A 24187-nucleotide genomic window follows, 5' to 3' on the forward strand; every position below is an offset into this window, starting at 1 on the left:
GCTCCCCGAGGGAGGCCATTGAGGGGGGATTAGCCGTCTGACGCTCCCCCTCGCTCGGGCGCTTAATGCGGAGAGCAAACACCCTTGTGCACCCCGGACGGCCTCGAGCCGGGCCGCCTTCTCCATGCCCGTTGCCTGGGCTACCCTAATCTGCCCGCTCCCGCGCGCCGGGGTCACGGGCTCCTCCCGGGGCCACAGCTGCTCCGGCAGCYGGAGCCGCCGGATACTGGGGTGGCGATGGGGGGACATTGCAGCCCCCGCAGCAGCACGGGGCAAGCKCCTCACTGCAGCYGGGGCTGGGGCGCTCCGCACCGGCAYGGGGGGCTCTTCCCCCCCCMRSSSCCSGSSKTYMCSMYKSMRRRSCCCCCCGCTCCATGCCGTGCCRTGCCATGCCATGCTGTGCCATGTCAGCATCCCCGGGAGCGGGGCTGCCCCCAGCACCCCGCGGCTCGGTGAGGGGCAGCCGTGGGGCAGCCCTCGAGGGCGCGCGGCCCCRCTCCCACCCCACCACCTTCCCGGGGGCTGTGCTTGGTTATTTAGTGCGGCGCAGTCTGCCTCCTGCGCCTGCGAAACGGAGAAACAATCCGGGGCTGGAATCTGCTCAAGAAAAAAAAAAAAAGAGGGGGGGGAAGAGAGAGAGCGAAAGAAAAGGAAGAAATTGCAGCAGGCAGCCCAGCCCCGCGCCGCGCTCGCCCGTCGCCGTCGCGAGAGCCTTCCTCCCTCCCCGGCGCTCGCTGCGCCCCGCGCCCCTCTCCCCCCTCCGCCTCCCGCCTCCCGCGCCAAGGTAGCGCCGGGAGCGGCGCGGGCCGGAGAGCTGCCGCCGCGCTCCCGCGGAGCAGCCCCCGCCGCCAGCGCCCGCCAGCCTCCCCGCTCCTCTCCGCCGCTCCCGGGAGCTCGCTGCCCGCGCCCCATGCGCGCCTGAGCAGGGCTTCAGCCAAGGTAAGGGCTGCGTTTCTCTTTCTCGAGCTCTCCCCCGGCTCCCTGCCTCGGCCGTTCACCTGGCCGCCTCTCACATGTTGCATTAAACTCAGACGAGAGCAAATCTCTTTAATTTCTCAGTCACAAGACCCTGAAATTCCGACGACTTTCCCCACGCAGAGGGGAATATTGCAAAGGCTCTTCCAAACTTCTCTTTCCGGGCGAGATTTTCRTCTGCGTGCTTCTCTTTATTTCTTTTTCCCTTTTGTCATCCCTTCTTTTTCCCCTGACCCACTTTAGTTGYGTGCCTCCTCTAAGGAATCGTATCCAAGGGGTTTGTGATGCTCCGGCTGTCTTAATAAGAACCAAACGGGACGCGGCCGCTGGCCGAGCCGCGCGTTTGAACTTTTCTTGTTGCTATTGCAAAATATGCTTGTGAGAACAAATATGTGTTSGGGAAAGCTTGCGGGAGCGCCGAGCTTGCTGTGGCCAGCCCGTCGGCACGCTCCGGTGCCCGGCACACCGCCGGCTGCGAGCATCCGCACGGAGCCGTGCGCCGGGGCCGGCTGGGATTGGGGCAGGTCGCCTCAGTTCGGTCCGCAAACACCTTGGGAAATACAAGGTGCTGATTTTATTTGTGTTTTTTAAGAGCCTTGCTGTTAATTAGCTCCTGATCCACCGAGTGCCTCAGCTTTGAGCATTCCCAATAAGCCACGAGAGATCCCCCCTGGATGCTAGCCCCAGGCGAAGCAATAACCTACCAGAGATATTTCTCATCTACGGGCAGCATTGCTATAAGGAACATGTTTAATAAATCATAAGGCCGGCGAATTCCTGGGATTTTTATTGCTTCTGTAAAAATGCAGTTTTGATCTGTCTGCGAGGGACACTGGGAAACAGAGCCGACCTTCCCAGCGGCAGGATCGCGCGGAGTTGGGACGCGGCGCTGGCGGCGCGGCCGTGCCCGCGAGCCGCGGGGCTCCGCCGGGGCCGGCTCCCAGCCCTGCCGGGTTTTCTGAAAGCAGGGTGGGAATGCGAGTGTCCCGCGCTGCAGCCAGGCGGGTTTGCGTGGCAGGTATCCCCCCCCCCAGCCACCACTGCCGAATTCGCCGTGCATTGCTGGGGCTGCAAAAGCAAACGCGTGCACGAAGCTGCGGCAAAGACGCCGGGGGAAATACCGCAGCTAGAGTTACAGCTAGATTGCRGACCAGGCGCCCCATTACCCTCTTCCTCCTCATCTTCTTGCCCGAGGGGGCAGAAGAAGCAGCAAAACCAAAACCGCTATAAAACCGGAGAGATTGTTGCAGGARGAATCATCCGTTTGCATTTAGTCAGCCTGCCTCGCAAAACTAACCTCACCAGAACAGCTACCCTCGCTCGGCGAGAGGCTGCAGCCGCGCAGCGGGGCAAAGCCGGGGAAACCCACAGCAGTCCCCTCCTTCCTCGCAGTGCGGCCCCGAACGCGGCGCTCGCCCGAGGGGCGGGGGCCCCAAAGGCGCCGTGGGCTTTGGATCCGGGCGCCGCGGGGTGGAACGGGCAGCGCCGCGGGCCCCGGGTGCAGCAAGCCCCAGACGGGTCCCGAGTTGTTCACACCTTGGTGAAACCGAGGGCGTTTCTGCCCCCGGCCCCCCGCCGCGCCGGCTGCTCCCTTTGCCCGGGGGCACCCGCTCCAACGGGCCGCGGCCGCCGTTCCTGCCCACTTTGCAAGCAGGGCAAGTGCTCCCGGCGCACCGGCTGCGCCGATGCTTTGCCCCCGGTGAGACAGCGACTGAGGCGGCCAGCACCGCCACCAAAATCCCGCGTGGACGTCTGCCCCAGCCGGGATTCCTTCACCGGCCGGCCGCTCGCGCTGGTGAGAAAAGCGCGATCTCAGGAGGAGCTCGTGCGTCCCCCCCTTGGACGTGCCCGCGGGAGGACGGAAGACGAGCAGCGAGCCGCTCCGAGAAGGGCTCCGTCCCGGGGGCGCATCCGGGCGCTCGCCGGCTTCCCTGGGCGGCACTAGGTTTTCCCCGCGGAAGCTGGGACCGAAACGCTCGGTTTCAGGGCTGTGCCCCGCTCCGGGGGCCCGCGAGGCGGGGGCTGCAGGCAGCGCGGCTCGGCAGGCGGCACGCGGGGCCGCGGCGTGTTCCCGGCGTGTTCCCGGCGCACGGGGGAACGCGCCTGCAAAACGCATCAAGCCTGGCCGCGAGGGCGAGGGGGGCTGCTCCCTCCCCCTGCTCCCCCCACCCGGCGGGCGCTCGGATTTCAGCTCGTCCGCGGCTCCGGACGCAGCGGCGTTTCCACTCTGGGCTAAGGAAACCGTCTGCGGCAGCAAAACCCCCGTGGTTTTGGGGGGGGATGGAAAGGCACCGGATTTCCTTTGTCCTTCCCCAATTTCTCCCTCCTGGAAGGGCCCCGCAAGGTGCCTGCCCGGCTGCAGGGGCCGGGGCGCTGCGGTGCCCGGCTCCCGCGCGCGGCTCCCCTCCGCGGGCTCTGCCCGCTGCCCCGGGGYGCCCGCCGGCCCCACGAGCCGCTTCCCCCCCTCCTCTCACGTCACGTCCCCGTGCGTGCRGCCTCGTCCCCAGGGCTGCCTGCCCCCGCCGTGCAGCCCCGCACACAGCCAGGAGCCGGGCCGCAGCCGCGCGGGGCCTTTCTGCCTGGCTGGGTTTCAGTGCACCGGCAAAACATCTGCTCATGGTCCCGGGGCAGAGCGGGGGCCGGTTCGGACGGGCCGGGTGCGCCGGAGGGTCCCCACGACCCGGCGGGGGCCGGAGCCCCGCAGCCCCGCGCCTGGCTGCTCCCCGCGCCTTCGCCCTGTGCGCGCCCGGGAAGGAGAGGGGAGGATTTCTTGCGTGCCCGCGAGCACCTAACGGCAGATCCCAGCGCCTCCGGCCCCGGTGTCATCCGAGTTCACGGAGCAAAGCTGCGGATCGTGGGCGGCCAAAATCCCCAGCTCCCTCCATCCTGGGCAGCGTTTGGCAAGAAGCCACCAGGGGAGGAGGAGAAGACCCGGCTTCCACCCGCGGCTCTGCCTGGAGCAGGGGCACGCAGGGCGGCGGGCACGAACTCTCTCCAAACGCGGATGTTATGCACCAAAGAAGTGCGAGATGCGGCCGCGTGTCTTGTGCCCCAGCACCCGCAGCCCAGCGCCCTGCCTTCCCCAGGGCAGAGGCYGGCCGCAGGCCTCCGCGGCTCTGCTGCGTGCCCACGAGGCCGGGCCCGGCGGGCTGCGGCGCTCCCGCCTCCGTGCCGGCGCTCGGCCCCGGCCGGGCTCGGAGCCCGCGTCACGGTCCCTCCGGAGGGTTTCGTTTCGCTGCTGCCTTCCAAGTTCCCAGGGATCTAAATTCTCACGAAGGGTCTTGCAAAGAGCCCCGTGCAGATGGATGAGATGACGTTGCAGGTATCGAGGTGAAATCTGTCCCCTGCCTTTATCCGCGGACAATGCAGCAGTGGGAGCAAACGAGGATACGGCTTTTCTTTCGGGGCACATTAGTCGAACGGGAGCCTTCGCTTTGCTTTGCGCCGAAGCCCCGGGCCCCGCGGCCCGCCGCCCGCGCGCGAGCCCCTCCGCCGGCGGAGCGGCCGCTGCGGGAGGCTCGAGGCGCTCCGGCTGCACCTCGAGGGCGAGCGGGGCTGGGGCAGCCCGGGGGCGGCCGCGAGCCGGCGCCGCGGGAAGCGCTCGCGCCGATGCGCAGAGCCTGCGGCCAATTCACCTGCTTTCGGAATTCATTACAAGCTCCGCAATTCAGCCCAGGTTTGTTTTAAGAAGTTAGCGGAGGCTGAGAGAGCCTGGGAGTGATTTATGGCTTCCCATCAAAATCATGTGGTTTTACCACAGAACTTGGAAGCTCTGACTGCATTTTTCCTTTTGAGATTTTGGCTGTGCTCCAGACACAGCTCCTAGGGGTGAGAGAGTGTGAATCCAGTGCGCGCATCAGGGTTGCAATGTTGCAAATGAAACGGAGCAGATATGCATCGCAGCAACGAGAATATTTAATGTCAGGACAACACAGGCAGGTTGTGGCTGGCGATGCCACGGGCGGCGCTTGGYGTGGGAGGGGGAGCTGTGAACACCCCTTTGCAGTCAAAGTAGATTTAAAAATCAACATTTGCCACTCACTGCTTTTGCATCCTGCAAACTTTTAAGCAGCTCGACGCCAGCAGCTGGGAGCTAAATCTCCCCTCAAGCTTCCAGGGCCGGAGCGCCTGTGCAAGGTGCTCCCGTCTCCTCTGTGCCCTGCTCCCGGGACCTCGGGGGGGCTGCTGATGTCCAGGGGGGGTTAAATATGGGTTAATAAAGCATATTCTCAGCCATAAACATGCAATGCCGGTGACTTTAGAAAGGTATTTTCATCTGTCTCAGAGTTATGTAAGCCGTCCAGCCAGCGAGAAGAAACGGGGCTTTTATTGCTCTTGCTTCATATTCCCTGATATTGCCAGTCCCTGGCGCTCGGAAGTGGCCAGTCAGATCCCCAGGGACGACGGGTTTGGATTACAGCAGCGATACTTTTGTCTTTGCCTAATTCCAGAGGTTTCGGATAATAGCCCGCCTCTGCGGCCAGGAGGGCTAGAAACCTTAACCCTGCTCTTCGGAGCGGCCGGGGCCTTGGGTCCAAGCCCCGGAGCGCCGCGGAGCGGGCGTCGCGCCCCGCGCGGTGAGGACCCATGGCGCCAGCGCGGCCGCCGGCCTCCGGGAGCCCCCCGCTCCCCGGCGAGCCGAAACGGCTCCCGCTGTCGCGTTCGGAGAGTCTCGGCTGCCGGCTCGTGGACGATTCCTGAACAGGCAAAAATCCCGCCAGCGCGTTACATAAATAACAAGGTCAGGGCCGCCGGGCGCTGCCCCGGCCAGGCGCGCGCCGGGACGGCGAGCATCCGCCGGCGCGGGGGAGCTGGGCAGCACACCGCCGCTGCGGGGCTTGGGCGGTCTCGTGGGTTTGATTKAGTTGCTTTTTAAAGCGAAGACGAAAGGAAGAGCAGGCAGTTCTGCTCCAGCTCCCCTGGCTGCGTGAGAAGGAAGCCGTAGGGGCGTTTTCGTCGTATTTCTCTTGCAGAGGTGTGTGTGTTGGGGGGGCAGCATTTAGCACCACGATTTCAGTGCCTGGTCCCATAATCTCTGCTCATTCCTTCCCACCGGCTTCCCGGGAAAGTCTGTGCTGCGACCTGCCCTTGTCCGTGCCAAACGCCGCGCGGAGCCGGCTGGCTGGGAGACCGGCGGCCGCTCACGTGGCCCCGCCGCAGGGCAAGATTTACAGCCCGAGCRCCCGGGTGCCCCGCGCCGCTCCTTGCTCTGCGCGCGCATCGCAGCGTCGCCTGGCGCTTCCACCAGTGCTTTTTTTCCATTAGCTGTTCTCTCACAGTTGTTTYTTAAAGACCATGTGCGATGTTATTGCTGAACATAAACTGAGAGCTAGGATGAGACCCCGGAGATCCTCCAGGTAGTTATAAGCASAGCTATACAATGAGTTTGTAATTATTTTATACCGAGCCTGGTATTTTCCTTTCCCCGGGGGAAGTCCAATACAGCGTATAAGAGCAGGCCCATGCCAAACCGTACCCAGGCAGAGCTTTTATGAAATGTTGGGTTCATAAGAATTAATTTCATTTAAAACATTCTTTGCGTTTTTCATAAAGCACAGCAAATCCGCGGTACTTATTGCAGGAATGCGCCAGGAACGCGGCTGGGTAGACAGTGAATTATCCACAATATATGAAACCCGACGGCAGGGCAGGGGGCTTCCACGCAGCCYGTGTGCTCGGCGATCCGCGCCTGCCCTGACGCGAGGGCTAATGACCTCAGATTACTCTGAGCAAAGCAGCTGGGGAAGGAGGGGGGATGCCGGCACAACCGRCTTGCGTGCCGTCAGCCAGGCTTTCCCAAAAACGCGAGGCTGCAAAGAGCACAGGAAGGGCTGCAGACTCTTAAAGGCATGGATTTTTTATTTTTTTATTTTTCCCCCAGACATTCCGATTTTGCTRTTTTGCCTGGCCGTTGGAGCCGGTCCTGGGAGCTGGCCGTGCCCGGCCCCAGCCCCGCTTTGGCGCAGGGCTCCCAAAACTCCCCAGAGCAAGTGCAGCGCCCAGGTTCCCTGGGAAGGGACGTAGAGAGCGAGGCCGGCTGCGGCTCCCGGCCGGAGATGGCTGATCCAGAGGTGAAGCCCGGCTTGACATGGAAGCGRGCTGACCCGGGCCAGGTGCCACGGCGCTCGCCGGGGGGTGCAGCGGGGGCACGGCATTGTGGCAGAGGGAAATCTCTGCTCGTCTCCTTTCCGTGCCTGGTGGATTCATGGCAGAGGGGAGGTTTCCAGAGGCCAGGCTCCCTCCTGCCGCGGCGGCCGCGGTTGGGCCGACGGCACAGGCTCGATTTGCTCTCCCRGGTTGGATCTGCTGCAGAGGTGCCGGGCAGGCAAAGGAGGGAGCAGCTCCGCGTGCTCGGCCCACGTGGAGGCTCCCTTRGATTTGGGGTGAAAAGCAGTGGCAGGAGGGGACACGATCGGCTCCAAACTGGAAGCAAACGACGGCTGTAAAGGTCCGTTTCTGCAAGGGGACGTTGCTGTTGTGCTGGGTACAGGCTTGTGCTCCTGTTCCACAGGGACTGCGAGATGCAAATCTGTGTTTGAAGTGTTGATATTTAAGGAATATCCACTGCTGCCCTGGGMGATGCCTCCAGCTCTTCCAGGCACCATGTAACGGGAAGCGGAGAGACCCCGACCTTGTAAATCCATCTTGCAAACGGGCTGGTGGAGGGCTGGAGATGAGAGGGAGGCACGAGCCGCTCGGCAGCKTTGCCTCCAGCAGCGGGGCTAGTCCATAGGAGCTGGCCCTGGCCGTGTCCAGCGGTTACAAAAAACTCCCTGCGGATTTGCCCCRTCCCAGCATCATGCTCGCACCGTGAGCGGCTCCCCTGGCCCTGCCGGCTCTGCCAGCCCCAYGTGTCCCCTTGAGGGATCCTGGCTGCAGGTGAAGGCTGCAGGATTTGGCCTGCAGGAGTTAGAAGGAGGCAAAAGCCTATCGGTGCCATCCGGTCGACTGCGCGGCCAGGCCGGGACCGCTCCCCGTTACACTCCGCAGGGTTTCCCAGGGAGGCTCGCCGGCTCGTGACTCTCCCCCTTTCCGCTGCCTTGCACGCTCCGAGCCCGTTTTAAAGAGCTCGTTGTGATAAATAAGGAGAGGATTAGAGGGTTTAGCAGGTGTGAAGCCTCATCTTTCATCTCGCCGCCAGGATGTCAGCGTCTCGCCCTTCCCTGCTCCCGCGCGAGCCCTGCCAGAGCCCGGTGCAGCGCCCGCGCCCCGCTGCCACCGCGGCCTGGGCTGCTCTTTTCTCCTTATTACCGGGTGGCTGCTAATTTGCGGGGAGCACGAGTTGGGATGTCAGACAATGCCAGGGCAGTATCCCAGGCTGCAGCACCGCTCCGGCCCGGCGCTGGCGGGTGCACTGCGACGCTGCCGTGCTCGCTGTCCCGCGGCTGTGCCCCCCGTTAGGGCAAGCCCGCAGCCCTCCGTGGTTTGTCGCAGAGAGGCTGAGGRTTGCAAAAGCGTCTCTTAGCTGGGGGATGTCTGAGGCGGATAGCAGTAACCTCGCTGGGTTTTCTGTAGCGGCAGGCCGGGAGGAAAACACGGTTTTCTGAAATACAATTGTAACTTGGTGATTTACATCTAAATTGCAACCAGTGCGTGAGCTTGTGTCAGGGACACGCACGTGCCAGAGTGATGCCTGCAGCCGGGATGCAGCCGGTGCCTGCGCCCGCGCGAGGGACCAGCCCACGGCGCTGGGGCTGCGCTCGCCCCACAGCGACCCACCACAGGCAGGACAAGCACACGGATGAGGACGAGGATGAGGATGAGGATGAGGGCTCAGGGCAGTAGCAGGTACCAGCCCAAGGCATCAGGTTAAGCCCTCGCTGCCCCAGRATTTGCTGGAAAGAGCGTGAGAGCACGGTGCTGAGTGTGCTGTTTATTTGGCTAAATTCAATTTACTCCGGGAGACTGGGGGTGCTGGGGGCCTCCAGACAAGGGGCTTTTGTGAGCCTGGCTGCAAGCTGATCCCCTTTTGTGGTTTTGCTTTTTTGGATGATACAATTTGTTATTCCAAGAACTACCCAGCAAATGGACCCCATTAACCGAATCCCCGAAGCCGGCCGGAGCGGGAGCTCACTGCGCCTTTGTCTGCACTCACCTCGGGCCCTAATTGTAGCTGCTCACGCCGTGTTATTGCGGAGCCTTTGCCCCCRGACTACCGCTTTAATTGCACCCTGGGGAAGAAGGGGCCGGGGGGCTGCGGCCCGGCTCCCCTTCGTGCCTGCTCCCGAGGCAGCAGGGCCACGTCTGTGCTGACAGAGCATCTTACGGGATTAGTCTGGGCTGGGAAAGCGAGTGTGACAGGCGGAAAGCACAGGGCTTGCTTAATTCCCCGGCACACTCRTGTCCCGGGCGGCACGCGAACAATAACCCGGTTGTTCCCGCGCTGCCGGGGGCCGGGTCCCAGGGCGCCGGGGTCCCTCCGCGGGGCATGCCCGCCTGGCAGCCTCGGACGGGGCGGGGGCCTCCCCGAGCGCCGCGGCTCCGTGGGAGCTGGTGGCGTTCGTGCTTTGCCCGTGGCCCCTCCCGGGCTGCGGGAGCGAGGGTCAGACCCCGGCCTCCGGAGCGAGCGCCGGAGCACTGGGAGCGAGAGGCCGCGTCCGGGTCCAGCTGGCTTCCTGCTCCGACATCGGCCCTTCCTGGCCCTCTCACCCTTGCTCTGGGCTGCAGCTCTGCCGCGTCTCCTGACACCGGGCCGCCGAGCCAGGTTGCCAAGGCTTGTCCATCCCGCGGGGCGCCGGGGCCGGGCGGCTCAGCCGGAGCATCTTTGGCTGCTCGGCTTCACCTCCTACCGTGCAGGGATGCTGCTGGCTCTGTTTGTATTGGCTCTGCTGGGCTTTTTCCTGCATGAAAGTCAGTTGTAGCTGGGCAGGAGCCAGTGGGTTTATAAATAAAAGCATCGGACACCTCTCTGGGTGGTGCTGAAAGTTCCCGAAATAGCCTCGCCTCCCCGCCAAGGCTCGCGTGGCCAGGATGTTCGCAGAAGCAGCGCCGGCTCTGGGTGTGGGAGCCGGGCTTGCCCTCGTTACCAGCGCCGAGCCCTCCTGCTCGTGCTGCGCAGCCCCCTYGCCCCCCCTTGCACCACGGGCTCTGCGTTTCCTTTCCGGCCAGGGCGACGCTCCGATTTCCTGGAGCACAGCCCCAAGGGAGAGCAATGCGAGGAGCGCGCGGTACGTGCCGGGGCGCCGGYGGAGGCCCTGGCACCGCACGGCTCTGCCGTCCCTCGCGGCAGAGCAAAGSCCCCCCCCCAGCAGCTCCGGTCACCGGAGAAGAGCTCGGAGGAAAGAATTCTGCTTTATATCTTTATAAACCGCCTCCACATGCTCCCAGAGCTGCCTGGCAGGACATCTTATTTTCACCGCAGCCCCAGCCTGGCCCGGGAAGGGATCGTTAAAGGGGCATGGGACATTAGCCTTGCGCAATGTKGTTTCTTTCCACTAAATAAGCCCAGCTTGCCAGAAAGCCACGGGTTCAGTCCCTGGCAGAACTGCACGCTGGCCCTGCAGCGGCCGGGCCGTGGCTACGGCGAGGGGCTGCGAGGACGGCGCTTGCAGGCATCCTCAGATGACTTTTCCTCTCCCGGAGAAAATGCTGGCTCCAAAGTGGCTGGTCCCTCTGAGGCTCCCCGTGCCCGGGGGCCGGGGGAGCTCTGTGGGCTCCGCAGCCCCCAGGTCTCTGCAGCCCCCTGCCCGCTCGCGCCATGCCACRGGCACAAGAGCACCCGTCTGCACCRGGCAGAGCAGGGATGTGYGTCTGGCTGCGGGAGCYACCGCGGCAGAAAGACAGTCCCAGCCCAGCGCCSTCTCCAAAAATCCTCTCCCCAGGGCGAGGCAGAGGGCAAGCCCAGGGCTGCCTTTGCACACCGGGCAGGAGAGCCAGCCTGGGCTGGGAGCGCTCGCTGCCGGCGGGGCCGCGATGCCCCGGTGCCGGGGACAGGGAGCCCAGAGGGGGGACGAGGGGAGGGGGCAGCCGTAAGTCATTGCAACAAAAGGAGCTCGATARTACGAAGGAGACAGCGCCGGGAGCCGAGTGCATGGGGCACAGTAACCCCTTCCAGGGGCTGCTCGCACCCGGCTCAGTGTTGCCGACCCTACCTGTGGGCCAGCGCGGCCAGCGGAGGCCCGAGGAGGGAGGGCCACCGGCCTCGCAGCCCTCGCCGCTCTCCCCGGCCAGCGCCTGCGGGGGCCGGGGGCGGCGGGCTAGCGGCGCGGCCGGGGCTAGGCAGCTTCGTCCGCCCTCCCGGTCTCCTTCCCAGCTGTGACCAGAACAAATCTCTGTGCAGGCCCCCTCCAAATTCCACCCAGGGTTTGACATTTTAATGTGTGGTGCCTCCAGAAAACAGCATTTTAATGCTCTTACTGTAAATGAGGTGGAAAATGTTTGTGGGCTTGTGCAGAAAGACTCCCTCAGAGCTCGGCTCGGATGTAGGAGTGCCGTGGTTAATGAGCTCGCTAAGCAATGGCATTTACCACGGGCATCCAGGCGGTCTCCCCTCCCGCTGGGGAAGGGCTGGGGCAGGTGAGGAAAGCAGAGCCRCCCTGGGATCCCCAGGATCTCTGCGACCTCCCTGCAATCCAGGCAAGGCACTGTTACTGTTTTCATTGCAKCAGCGAAACTGGTGCTGCCCATCCCTACGGTGGGTCCCACAGGCCTCGTGGTGCAGCAGGAACTAGCGCTGCCTTCTGCGTGACTTTAGGAGGAGCAGATGGAGAGGAAGGAAGGGCTCACTCTGGGGCACAGCAGTGCCCAGCTGAACTCTGAACGTTTCCTGGCACAAACACGGACACACACCCAGGAAGGCTGTTATGCTTCTCCCGGTGGGAAGAATATAAGGGCCAGGGCATTGCCCGYGGCAGTCCCCCACGGCCGCTGCACGTGGCTCCCTGGCTGGTYGGCGAGAGGTGGTGCAGCAGGGCACACTGATAGCGCCTGCGGAAGACTCTCTCTGCTCTATTTCCTGCTCAATAGTTTGGGGTTGAATATTGAAGAGTTATTTTTCTTTTTTTCTTATAGTTCTCCTCTAGAAAAGTAGGATTATTAGGTCAAATTATTTTTTCCTCACATTTCATTGTCACGTTTCATAAATCCCCAGCAAACACAACAGTGCAGCATCTGCAGCAGAGCCCCAGTGCTCTCACCCGAGCATGGCACGCTTGAGTCAGTGGCTCCAAATATTTGCAGTTTCCTAGAGCACAGAAATGTGCAAACACCTCCCTCTTGGGCTGGGTCTGCTCCCAGTTATGCTGGTGTAAATCAGCAGAAGCGTTCAGGTCCCTCTGGTGTACAAATGACAGAAGTGGCCTCGGGATTGCTGCTGGTCTCCTCCTGGCCTTGGTCTCTTCCTCTCCCAAAGTCTGTGGGGCTGCTATATCTATAAAAATAAGCCATGTGCACGCTTTGCCGTGAGTTATTCCTTCCTAGCACCTGTGCAGTTTTTCTGTGTTAGAGGGATATTTTGGTTTCAAGCCGTTGCCAGTTCCCATCAGTGCTGAGATGAGATCTGCGTGTGTCAGGTTTCCTGGCGGCTCGCGGGAGGTTAGACCATTATGCAGTTTGGCTTTCTGGACAGCATTCCTGCCGGTTGCATAATTTTATAACAGATAGAGATTCACGGGCTGTTTGCTTGCAGGACAGAGAGTCTCTGAAGTGTGTTGTAAGTTGATGAATGCASCCATGTGATTTCTGGGTCTTGAAAGCAGTCTGCTTTACAGGCAGCCTCAGAAAGACTGTGCTGTGCTTGGGGCCTGAGCCAGCCGGACCCCGGGCACATTCATGGACCCTTCAGCATCTTGGGATCCCCCCCCAGCCCCGCAAGGGCTGGCCGGACAGTGCAGGGAGTGCTCTGAGAGCAGGCAGCAAAGAGCCAAAGGCAATGAAGTGAAGAGGAAAACTTGCATTGCCTCAGCTCCCACAACCTCTGGCACAGGTCAGGGAGCAGAGGCAAGTGAGGGGGACAGCGAGGGGCAGGAGCCTCYGGCCGCGCTGTGCCAGCGTGCAAGCCTGCCCTGGACAGCTCGGCTCGTCCCCTCCACGTCCTTCCATGGCTGTCCAGCTACAGGCGATCCTGCTTTAGCAATTATTGTAGGGTTTATCTTTCATTACGCCTAAGCCCCAAAAGCTTAAGCAGCCTGCTGTATTGTTTTTGAACTGGTTTATAACTTAAACAAGTGGCTGCCCTCGTCCAGCTGCCGAAGGAGCTCCCAGCTCGAGCTCACACTCTCCTGTCCCTGCTGCCCGTCGCCTTGCTGGGCTTTGCCCTGGGACATGGGGGTTTGGTTCGTGGCAGTGTCATCGACTGTCTGGATGGCCTGGAGCGAGGACAGGGCTCTCGCTTTGTGAAATGGTCCCAAGCGTGGACAGAGGGAGATTCCAACATGACACAGCCCCAAGGAAAACTCTGCATGAGAAATAGGAACTGAATGTTTTTCCAGCTTGAAGCCTAAACAGAAGGTTTTGTAATAAGTGCATCCCTTTGCCTGGGCTCTGCATCCAGCTCAGCTGGCCACGGCGGCCAGCATCAGGGCTCAGACCCCCTGTCCACTCCAGTCCCTGATTTCTTGCCCCAGGGCTTCGAGGAACAGACCAAGAAGCAGAGCTGTCCCGGGCCTCACTCAGCCGCAGGGCTATGTGTGGTCATCCCTGCAAACTCTTTTCCTTTCTCATGGAAAATTTGCCCCCAAATTGCTTCAGCTAGCGTTTTTTGGCCCATGCTCCTTTGCTGGGAGCAGTGACAAGCAGGAGAAGGGAGGCTGCTCGCTGGCCGGTGGGAAGCCAGCAGTGACAGCAAGGCTGGGGGCTTTGGAAAGCGGAGATTGCCTGAATGCCGCTGGTTACACGTCTGGTCAAGGGCTGGCGTCTCTAACAGAAATAAATAAGTTCCACTAAGAAAATATTCTGTATGTTCTTCACTGATTTCCATTGGTGCTTGAACTCCAGGCCCCAAATTTTGCTTGGCGAAGGGTCAGTAGTAATAAAGACTCTCAGGTCCAAAGCTCTCCGCCTTGCTGAGAGATAGAGCTGGCTCTGTTGCTACCAAACCTTTGAACTCCCAAATTGCTCAGGTTCTCTGTGGTTCTCATAAACAGCTTGTATCTGAGGGTATGTTCATCTAATCCTACCAGCTACTTTCTCTGACTTGTGTCCAGAAGCAGTTTTTCCCCTAGGATGGTCTGAGGCACATGAAATCATTTCCATTTTCATTTTCCATGAAATCATTTTCCATTTGCGCTGCATATCTCCCTCGTACCGAGACACGCAAGGCTGCAAGAGCGCTGATGGCTCTGGGCTGCAAAGGGTCTGGAGTCGCAGCTACACCTCGGGCGTTTGGGCCACCGTGAGCCCCTCGGTGCAGACGCCCCGGCAGACACCTTAGTGCGGTCTGGGCCCAGCTGCGAAAGGCTGGTTTTTAGGATGCTGTGTGCCGCCCCACTCAGGCTGTGCCTCCCGGGATGGGAAGCTTTCAGCTAGATGGTGTCTCATGAGGTGAAGGAGAAACACCAGGAGATTAACATGGTTTGGGTTCAGCGTTTTCATTGTCAGTGCAGCGGTCCAGAGAGGCAGAGGCAAAGGGAGGCTTCAGGGAATCTGGAACCCTTTAAAGCAGATTAAACTAGATATTCAATTGCACTGAAAATTAGGAGCCTGGTAATAAGATTGTGGCTTTGGATAGATGGAGATTAGCATTACTTGAGGTTTAAAGCTGTTTGTTTATGACAAATATACATGGTGCATGTGGGAATGGTGCAGGGGGAGCCCAGGCTGAACACGGGAGCAACCTTTAACAAGGCAGCCCCAGCGCTGCACATCGCCCTCGCACCGAGACATGCACAGGTGCAAGAGCACTGATGGCTCGGGGGTGCAAAGGGTCTGGAGTCGCAGCTACACCTYGGGCGTTTGGGCCACCATGAGCCCCTCGGTGCTGTCCGCCCAGACCATGCTGTGAATCATGCTGCCGTAGCGCTTTCACCCAAGTAGCTCTCATGGGAACGTCTTTGCAGTGGGGACGGTGTCTTGCATGGTGTCTAGCACCCAAGACCTGAGACTGTGCCTTGGAGTGGTGCAATATCCTAGAGCTAGATCTGCACCCCCAGGCGTCTGGCTCCCCATGCTCCTCCTGAGGCCRCTGTAAATTGCAACACCCCCGGCTTCGGGGGGCTGTGCAGGGGACGTGAGTTATGTTGCTCCGAAGGTTTCAAATGTCTGCAATTTCGCTTTGCTCCAAAGGGGGTTTCAGAAGGAAACACAGAAAATCTGAAGTAATTTCCAGAAAAGCAATGTGAGAGAATTCCCTACTCTGCTTTCTACTCTAAGACAAAAGAAATGTGGAAACAAACAAAAATTTTCAAATCGGAAAATCAAAAGAGCTGATTTTCCTGCTGATGGTGAAATATCTTGTGACATTGTGGGACACATTTTTTCCAAATGAAATTCTGGGAAAAAATGCGCCTGATTGTACACAATCTCCTTCCATCCTGATGGACATACACACGCTGCGGAGATGCCTTCAGCTGTCCTTGACCTGAGCTGCTCTGAGTTTCGGAGCCCTCTGCCACAGCCAATACTCCCACGTTAATCTTATCCTAGCCCGGGCAGCAATAAAGCTGGCAGTGCTGGTGGTGCGGAGACAGCAGAGGAGGACAGGGATTGAACGTGTGGCTTGGAGAGCAGTTCCCTGGCACCCCGGGAAAGCAGGAGCGAGCGGCAGTGTCTCCTCCGGTGGCCYGGCAGAGGGGACCCACTGGCTGGTGCTGCTGCAGGACTGAGGCAAAGCAGCGGCTGTCGCCTGCCCCGTTCTCGTACTTTGTTAGCCCTGGGAATGCCTTCCGTCCCCTGGAAATGCCTTCCGTCGGCAGGCGGCCGCAGAGCACGTGGAGCGGAGCGGGCAGTGCCGCTCGCGACGCGGCTGGGYGCCGGCGGCGAGCTCCGGGAAAGCCGCGGTCCCTCCGAGCTCTCCCAGTTGTTCTCTTTATGAAACCCAAGGAATTGCTTCATCCTTCGCTCYGGGCTTTTGTGACATCGGATCCAGCTTTGCTAAAAAGCTTAGAGAACCCTGAATTACCCCGAGGTGTAAATGATCCGCATCTCGCTCGCCTCCGTCCGAGCGCTGGGGAAAATCTGCGCTCCAAGCGGCGCGGCGCCGAGCCACGGCGGGTTTTATGGCAGCTTGCGTCTTGTCAGAGTTTCCACCCAGCGCCCCGGGCTGGCTGGGATTTCGCACCAGCTCGCATACATTAAATTAAATTAAGTAACACCAACCAAAATAACGTCTGAAAGTTGCACACTGGATCTCCTCAACGGGGCAGGGGAGCACGTCTAGCAGACAAACGGCGGCGCCGGGGCTGAGCGTGCCGCGGCTGCCAGGCGCGGGCTGTGGGGTCGAGCAAAGCCCCCGCCGGCCCCAGCGAACCTGACGTGCATCTTTTTCATTTTTTTTTAATGGGTGAATTGACCTAACACAAAAAAGTCACATGCTTTAAACCCGTGAAATCCCCAAGCAAAGGCTGGGGCCTGTCAGTCATGCTTATAGGGCACGGCGAGGGCAGGCCAAGGCAGGAGGCCCGGCTGCCGCTCCGCATTCACCGCGCAGCCGCCACAACGTGCCACCTGCGCCCCTCCACTCCTCCGCGTCCCTGGTGGCCGCCCGCCCTGTGCCGGACCTGCCGTTGCCTCAGGTACCTGCCGCGCTGGGGGGCACCCCGGGGTGGGGACGGCGGGGAGAGGAGAGGGGGGACCCTGCCACCCTTGGGGAGCACGGAATGGTGGTGTGCGGTAAGATGGCGGCGTGTGACGAGATGGCGGCGCGTGACAAGATGGCGGCACATGGTAAGATGGCGGTGCACGACAAGATGGCGGCAGACATTGAGCTGGCGGCCTGCCCCGGCTCAAGGGCATTTTGGGGGAAATGGGGCATTTTGGGGGGCATCAAGGCAGAAAGGGCCCCAGTGGGTGCCGCACACCCGCCGACAGGGAGATGCAGCCAGGCCGGGCCGGGTAACTTTATCCTTTCCTGCCTCCTCCCCGCCGCCCTCCGCTTGCTTCCTTCTGAGGGAGAAACTCGGCTGCGTCTCCCCGCGCCGAAATTTATTTTAATGTAAACCTAGCTCTAAGGCAGCTTTTTCTCATTTTTAAACTATTTCATATCAATCCTTGGCCTGACGTTTGTTTTCTTTGAATTTGGTGGGGAGAATGGTCTGCATTGCTAAGGATATCTCCTCAGGAATCTTGGCAGAGGCCGCGCCGTATCTTTGAAGAAACGGCAAATGCAAAACAGAAGGCAGATATTAGAGACGCATAAACAACATTTTCCCCGCGCTAAGCCCAGGCAGGGAGCAGCRCCGGGGTGCGGGGCGCCGGGCGGGCCAGCGCCGCGCCGCCCGGACCGGCTGTTTGCACCTTTTCCCTTCGGGAACTGCCTGGAAACAGGCGGAGGCGCGGAGAGGCCTCGGTGCGGTCCCGGTCGTCCGGGGGCCGTCGGAGGGTCCTGCGGGGCCACAGCCGCCCCCCAGACGTTTTTCAGCAAGTGGCCTATTGCTGACAGGTTTTGGGGCAGAAACGCGCTTGGAGGAGGGGCCCGCGTGTGGGAAGAGGCCGGCCCGCACGCGTGCCGCTCGGCCCGGACGACGAGGATTTGGCCCGTAACGCCCGCGTGAGCCAGATGGCTGGAAAACGACCTCCAACACCCCCGGGGAGCTTCGTCCCTGCGAGCGGAGCCGCAGGCAGCGCCTCTGAGAAGCTCCCGCCGGGCGGCTTGCGCCGTGGCGGAGGCCCAGCCGGGCCGCGGCGGCTGCAGGGAGGCCGACAGCGGCGAGCGGCTGGAGGAAAGCCCTGGCAGCAGCAAAATGCCAGGGTGGCTCTTCCGACGGCTGTAGAACCAGCTGTCCCCACTTATGCCAAGACACCTGATGGGGYATTGTTAAAATGCTGCAACAGGAGAGGAAACGGAGATCAAACAACCCTGCAAAACCAGAGAGATGGGATCTCAACCCATGACATTAAAATAAAATGACTGTTAGGATAAACACGGCAACACGGTTTCCCATCCCAGGCAGCCAGCCTCACTGTCAAAGGGCTGGGAGGCAAGGATTATATACTTTGGCATTTTACACAACAGAATAAGTTTTCACAGCAGCTTACAAATTTGCTGTCATGTGTGGGCAGCCAGGAGAGCAACAGAAGGCTTCACTAACAAGCAGCGGTATGAAGCCTGGAAAAACAGCTAGACAGAGGACACCGCAACTGCGAAAATAGTGCTGMGTCAGGAAGAAAGAGCTGCTGACAAACACTTGAACCAAATTTCCTGGAGATGCAAGAAACCGTTTTTGGTAATGCTTCTTAYGTTGGATTAATTCGCAGAGTGAGCTTCCAAAGTTAATGGCAAACGTAAAGAGCTGGCTGCCCTGGCTCTGTCCCCATCCCTCCTAAAGGCTGGCACGTCACCACTGGTGCTTGGGATGGCCGATGGACAGGGAGCTTGCTCCCACGGACCGCTGGCGCGCCAGGGGAAGGCAGGGGTTACAGCTGCCGTTATGGACGGCCATGCRCTGTGAAAAGCTTTCCAAGCAATGAAAGGAGAGCTGTGCGGTTTGGGGATAATAAAATCACTGGATAATGATGGATGCAATTGTGTCTTGGAAAGAAGATCTGGAGTAAGTCACATGGACAGTTCCTGCATAGCAACCACTTGCTACTTAAAATCTAATCCACGGAGCAGTGAAAGTTGCCTTTTTCGTGTTCAGCTCCTGGTTTCTCCACCCAGTGCAGTCTCAGCTGTGTTGGTGGCAAGAGCCCTCATCCTCGAGAACAGCCCTAACCTGCCAAGGGCTCTCAGTGGTGGCTCAGGCACTTCTGGCCATCTCCATCCCCTGTCCCTGCTTTCACCCCCAATGATGAGACCAGATTGCTAGATGCCATGGAAGTGGCTGAAAATGCTTTGGTTGCTTTGGGTGCCTCTCAAKAGAAGAAATGCCTAGTTTAGGGCATTTCGTAAGTCCTCTCCAAACAAGCTCTGAGCTTGCAAGCAGCTCCATGCCTGGTGCCCAGGAGACGGGGTGCGAGGAGCYGGCTGCTCCCCACAGGCAGGAGCTTTCGGGCAGTGCTGCATCAAGTTCCCACTAATTCTAATTCACTGGCATGCTGCTCTGCTGTTTTTTTTCCTTTTCCTGAGTGGGACTGAAACATAGATAGCCCCTTCCAGATATTCCTAGCTCTAAGCTAAGCAAGGCCCGTGCAGGCCATGGTTCCACAAAGCTGTGTCCAGGTTTTGTTCCATGTCTTTTGCTATTGTATCCCTTCCATTTGGAGTCTGGAAGCTGTGAACATCCTGACTGCACGTCCCAAGCATAAAGCTTTAAAGTACGTATCCTTAACACCCGCTCCAAAAACATAGCCCTGTCCCAGAAACAGACAGCTCATCCTAACAAGACCAGGCGAATGCAATTATATTTATTTATAAAATATACTGTATCAAAGAGGGGAAAAAAAACTCTTTAAGAGAAGGGAAAGGCGCCAAGCCATCTTGCCCAGCAGTACATTTACTCAAACCAGCACTCAGCCACCGTTGCTGGGAGCTGCGGATTTGGCCTTGGCTCAGGAAAGCAGGCTGCAGTTTACACACWCTCCCCATTGGCACCTCAGCCCTGAATCAGCCCGGGAGTTTCAGATATCTCATGCTCACTCCCAGCCCAGCCAGCTCAGCTCCCCACTCCGTGGCTGCAGGGCTGGGTGGGAGACCTAGACCTCTATAGAGAGCGTAGGATAATCTCCCTCTTTTTGTTCCCCGAACCCTTTTGGTGGGGCCAGAGCTGATGCTGGGAAGGATCCTGGCAGGAAGTCTGTTTGTACCGTGGGGCAGGACCCCACATAGACCCCCTGCCAGGGCAGGGAAGGAAGGCTGGGAGCCACCGGAGGAGGGTGCGCAGCCCACCTGCCAGCACCGGGCACGTCACCCAGCTTCTCCTGGGAGCTTGCAGTCTGTTGAGCTTACCATACCCTGTTCCCCTGTGTCACGCACCTTCAAAGCCTCTCACCGCCCAGCAGTGCAGCAGGCGTGGGTTGTAGCAGCTTTAATGTCRCAGGGTTTACTCAAGTGCAGAAACCAAAATCCCTCTGTGATGCCCATGCAGATACAATGGGATCCAGGAGCTACCAGTGTCCGGGATTTGGAGAGGCAGAAGGCTAGTTTGGAGCTGACAGTATACCAAAGGCAGGGATCTGCACTTTGTTGGTTTGGTTTTATTCTAACTTTGCACTTTTCAACACACTTGAGAGGGCCAGAAATCAGCACRGAGGAGCTGTAATAAACAACAGAAYTCTTCCAAAGCATCACTCACTGCTGCTCAGCACGCTTGGCAGCAGGGCTCAGGCCACCGGGCCGGATACCTGCTTCTGATCCCTGCACAGCTGCTGCCCTGCTGCGTGGGCCAGAGCAAATCTCAGCAGGTCTCTGAGCTTCTGCTCCCCTGTCGGTCCTTCCTAGCTCAGTTAGACAGGGGCTATCTCTTGCTGTAAGTGCACAGGGGGCTCCAGCTCTTGGCAGGAGAAGACTCACAGACCGCGTGCTTACAGGGACAGATTGTCGAGTTGTGAGCCAGGAATTCCTGGCGCTGCCACTGAGTTGATGTGTGGCCTTGGGCAAGTCAATTTATCCTTAATCTGATCTAATTTCAGCTGTCTAACCTCATTCAGTGACTTTGATGGTGTTCCAGTACTGGCCATGTTTTGGTGCTGCTGTTTGATCTGAATCACCTCTTGCTGGCTAGGCTTTGCTGCACGTAAGATGGAGACAGCACCAGTCACCTGTCCAGGAAATTTCTGTGCCAGCACCAGGACACAGGGGCTTTGCTGGTGCATGGGAGGCTGTGCCACTAGCGCCGCGAGCTCTCTGCTTGGGGAGCTGTGCTTTGCACTTCGCAATCAGGCAGGGTGATAGGGGGCTGGAGGGGTTGGGGAAGCAGCAGCCACCTAACGCAAGCGATCTAGACCTGCCCCTTCAGCCACCCCATTCCCCAGGGGATGCTGGCTCGGACCACAGCACGTTATAATTAAACCCATGACCCCAGCACAAGGCTGAAGTTTAAATGTCTGCGGTTCATGGCCGCTTGCCCGCAAATTCCCTGACATGTGAATCGCTCTCTGCAGGTCCCTTTGGGCTTAGCAGATTTCTTCGCAAAATACCCGTTGCATTAGAAAACCCTGTTTCTGTGCAGGCTCTACAATGGCAAAGCCGTGTCTGCCCCCACAGCCCCTGTGTAAACACCATCCCCTTCCCCACCAGRGCTTATGTGTTCCTTGGACCAGAAGTGTTTTGGCTGACCGAACCGATACACATCTCTTGGTGAGAAATGTCTCCCAAGCTTTTCTAAAGCTCTTCTCAAGGCCTCGTAGCCTGTGTTTCTCCTGGAGTGTCTGGCCAGATGCTACATCTCACGCACCAGAAGGTGGTTGGTTGAGGTTGTGCTTGGATAACAGCCTTAGGAAGGCCAAAGCATGGCGTGGGCTCATCCATCTGCTCCTCCAGCCTCCCACCACAGCCTGCATCTGCAAAGGGCTAACATTTTGGAGTCCCCCCCTCCACAGCCTCTGCTCAGCCCTTTCAGCTCCCACAAARGCACCACCGCCGCCGCTCCCCAGGATGCATGCCCAGCCAAGTACCCCTGGCAGCAGCCCGTGTGCCAAGCCTGCAGGGGCGCAGGCGAGGGGCACCCGTCCCGCCAGGGAGGAGGAGGGGGAAGAAGAGGGGAAAGAAAAAAAAAAGAATCCCCACAAAAATGTCTTCATAACAGGAAACGTCTCATAAAATACCTGTGGTTTGGCATGTACGATCTGACTGGTCAAACTATGCACCTGGCAGGCAACCCTGCTATTAATGCTGCACTCAGTCTGGTATTTTGGAGGAGCTTGAGGTTGGAGGTGGAGGAGGAGGAAGGGACCGTGAAGCTTGGGGAGCAGAAACCCGCCGCAGTGGTGGGGAGCAGGAGGGAGACGCATCCATCAAACCGTCTCACCCTTCCACACACACCCCAGTGCTCCCTGAGCAGACACGTCTGGTGTTGCAGCACAACATTACCCACGTCCGACCACAGCCTTTGGGGCGTGCTGCGGCCCCCATCACCCACTTGGGCAGCCCCAGGCACCCAGACTCTGCCTGACCTTGGCAGTTTAAGGCATGGCTGCAGGGCAGTCCTACTGCATTGATTTTCAGAGCTGCTTGATTACAACCTTTCAGGACATTGGGATTTGCTGAGCTAATCAACTACACCAGTGCAGTCCTGGTTCCACAAACCCGTCGTCGTGCCGAGCGCAACGGGGCGATTCCTGCAAGGCCGCCTGCAGCAACGGCACGGCACTGCCCAGGCTTTGCAGGCTCTCAGCAGCCTGGCAGCGGCTCGCGTGAGCTGCAGGCTGCCGGCTTGGGGGCTGGCAGGGATCTCCTTGCGGGCGCTGCCGAGGGGACGTGCCTGGCCCTGCCGCCCGGCACAGGGCGGCTTGTGCCCCCCAGCAACATCTGCTCTGCAGCAGTGACCCGACTGCATGGYGGCGGCCAACGGCAGCAATGCAAAYGAGCGTAACACCAGGCAGGCATTCAAGGTCGGTCCCTGCCGTTTTTCTTGGACAAGCAACACGCGAGGGTCTGTTCTTGATATTCCCTAATCTGGGCTCCTTGTTCTGAGAGACTCAAGGAATCAGGGTTTGCAAAGAAAGGTGGCCGAGAGCATGGAGCAATAATAAATACCAGCACTGCTGCCATCAGTGAGGCGGAGGGTCTCACTCCATCCCTGCCTGCACAGGTGCTCATGTCCGGGGATGAGGCCTCAGCAGTTTTAGAGATGCTGCTGGTGGGCTCGACACTGGGAACAAGGCGAGCAATACAGCGAGACAGAGGCTGTTCAGCCACCTCAGACACATCCCTCCCACCAGCCACCAGGATGCCTGTACAGTGGCTCCAACCACCGTTCGCAACCAGCTGAGAAGCCAAGGAGATGGTTTTATCCACGAACTTAACTGAGCTGCTGAGGATCCCAAATGACATCTGGGTTACACTGCAGCAAAGCTGTCCTTGCGTGGCTGGCGCCAAGGCCAAGCTCTGCCTTTTGCCTGCAAAAGCTGAGGACAGTCATTAGCAGCAAAAGCCAGGAAAGGAGCCGGATGGCTGCTCTACTTCATATCAGCAGCTGCAGAGCCTGGAGGAGCTCAGCTCTGCTCTCGGGAAGTTTAAAAGCTCTGGGGATGTAATCTCCAAAATAGCCTCTAATTCTACACCTGTGATCAATTGTGAGCACTCATAACTGGATTCACTGACGAGCTCCTGGTGTGCCGTGGGCCCCTGTGGACCGTGAACCCACCTGCTCTGCTGTCCTGCCCATCCGGAATCAGGGCTGGGGGAGAAGGGCTCTCTCGGCCAGGCCGCCCAGGGGACACGGCACACGGGGTGCCCCACGTGCCTTGAAGTGTGGCCAGCGTGGCTCCGCGCTGCTGGGGCTGGGTGAACTCAGCGGGGCTGGACTGGCCGCGTTTCGGTGCGAGGCACCGTCATAAACCYGCGCCGGGCCGGCAGCTCCGGAAGGGCCCTGCAGCCTGGGGAGGCTTCGGTCCTCTGTGCTGAGCTGCTGCGTTTTGGGGCCAAAACTCTGTGAGTAGGTGCAAGTGGAAGGGCGGTGGCTGTCGGCCGCATGGGCCGCGCGTGCTGTCAGGCCTGCAGTCGGCTCTGGCCCGATKAGAGCCGCGCACAGGCTTGTTTGGAAACATCTGCCGCCGGTTCAGGGAGAGCATGCGGCAGGCACGCAAAGCCGGCTGCGGCCGCGGCACTCAGTGCTYGCCCGCATCCAGGCTGCCGCAGACCCGGGTCGCAGCTCGGGGCGGTGGTGGACCCGCTGCGCTCGGCTGCTCCGGCCRCGCCGCCCCAAGCTTGCGGCTGGCCGTGCCGGAGCGGGATCCCGGAGCCGCGGTGCCTCCACGCCGCAGCCGTCGGCCCCGGGGCTCTCCGGAGTTTAACGGAGGAGTTTTGACAGCCGGAGGCGAGGGATTAAGCCCTGAGCCGTGACCTGCGGCRGGCTGCTGCCGTGGTGCGCTGCCGGCACACACGCGCGGAGGGTCGCTAATCCGCCTTAGCCGCTCTTTGACCCGCGGGATCAAGCGGCGGCACCCACTGCCCTCGCCCGCACGGCCGGCGGGGCCGCCGGGCGCCGCGCAGGGCTCCGGCCCCAGCCGTGCCGGCGGG

The 24187-nt window shown here is 60.1% G+C and overlaps 1 protein-coding gene across 1 annotated transcript in view; it reads left to right on the forward strand.

The window, feature by feature from the left end:
* Nucleotides 1–798: 798 nt before the first annotated feature.
* Nucleotides 799–24187, forward strand: part of COL8A2 (collagen type VIII alpha 2 chain) — a 37768-nt gene continuing 14379 nt past the window's right edge. Inside the window, exon 1 of the mRNA XM_085306695.1 lies at nucleotides 799–939. The gene's annotated coding sequence lies outside the window, so the exon portion shown is untranslated. The remainder of the gene's footprint in view (nucleotides 940–24187) is intronic.

Source organism: Rhea americana, unplaced genomic scaffold (genome assembly GCF_003343005.1).
Source record: "Rhea americana isolate MKP2758 unplaced genomic scaffold, rheAme1 scaffold_246, whole genome shotgun sequence".
Lineage (NCBI taxonomy): Eukaryota > Metazoa > Chordata > Aves > Rheiformes > Rheidae > Rhea > Rhea americana.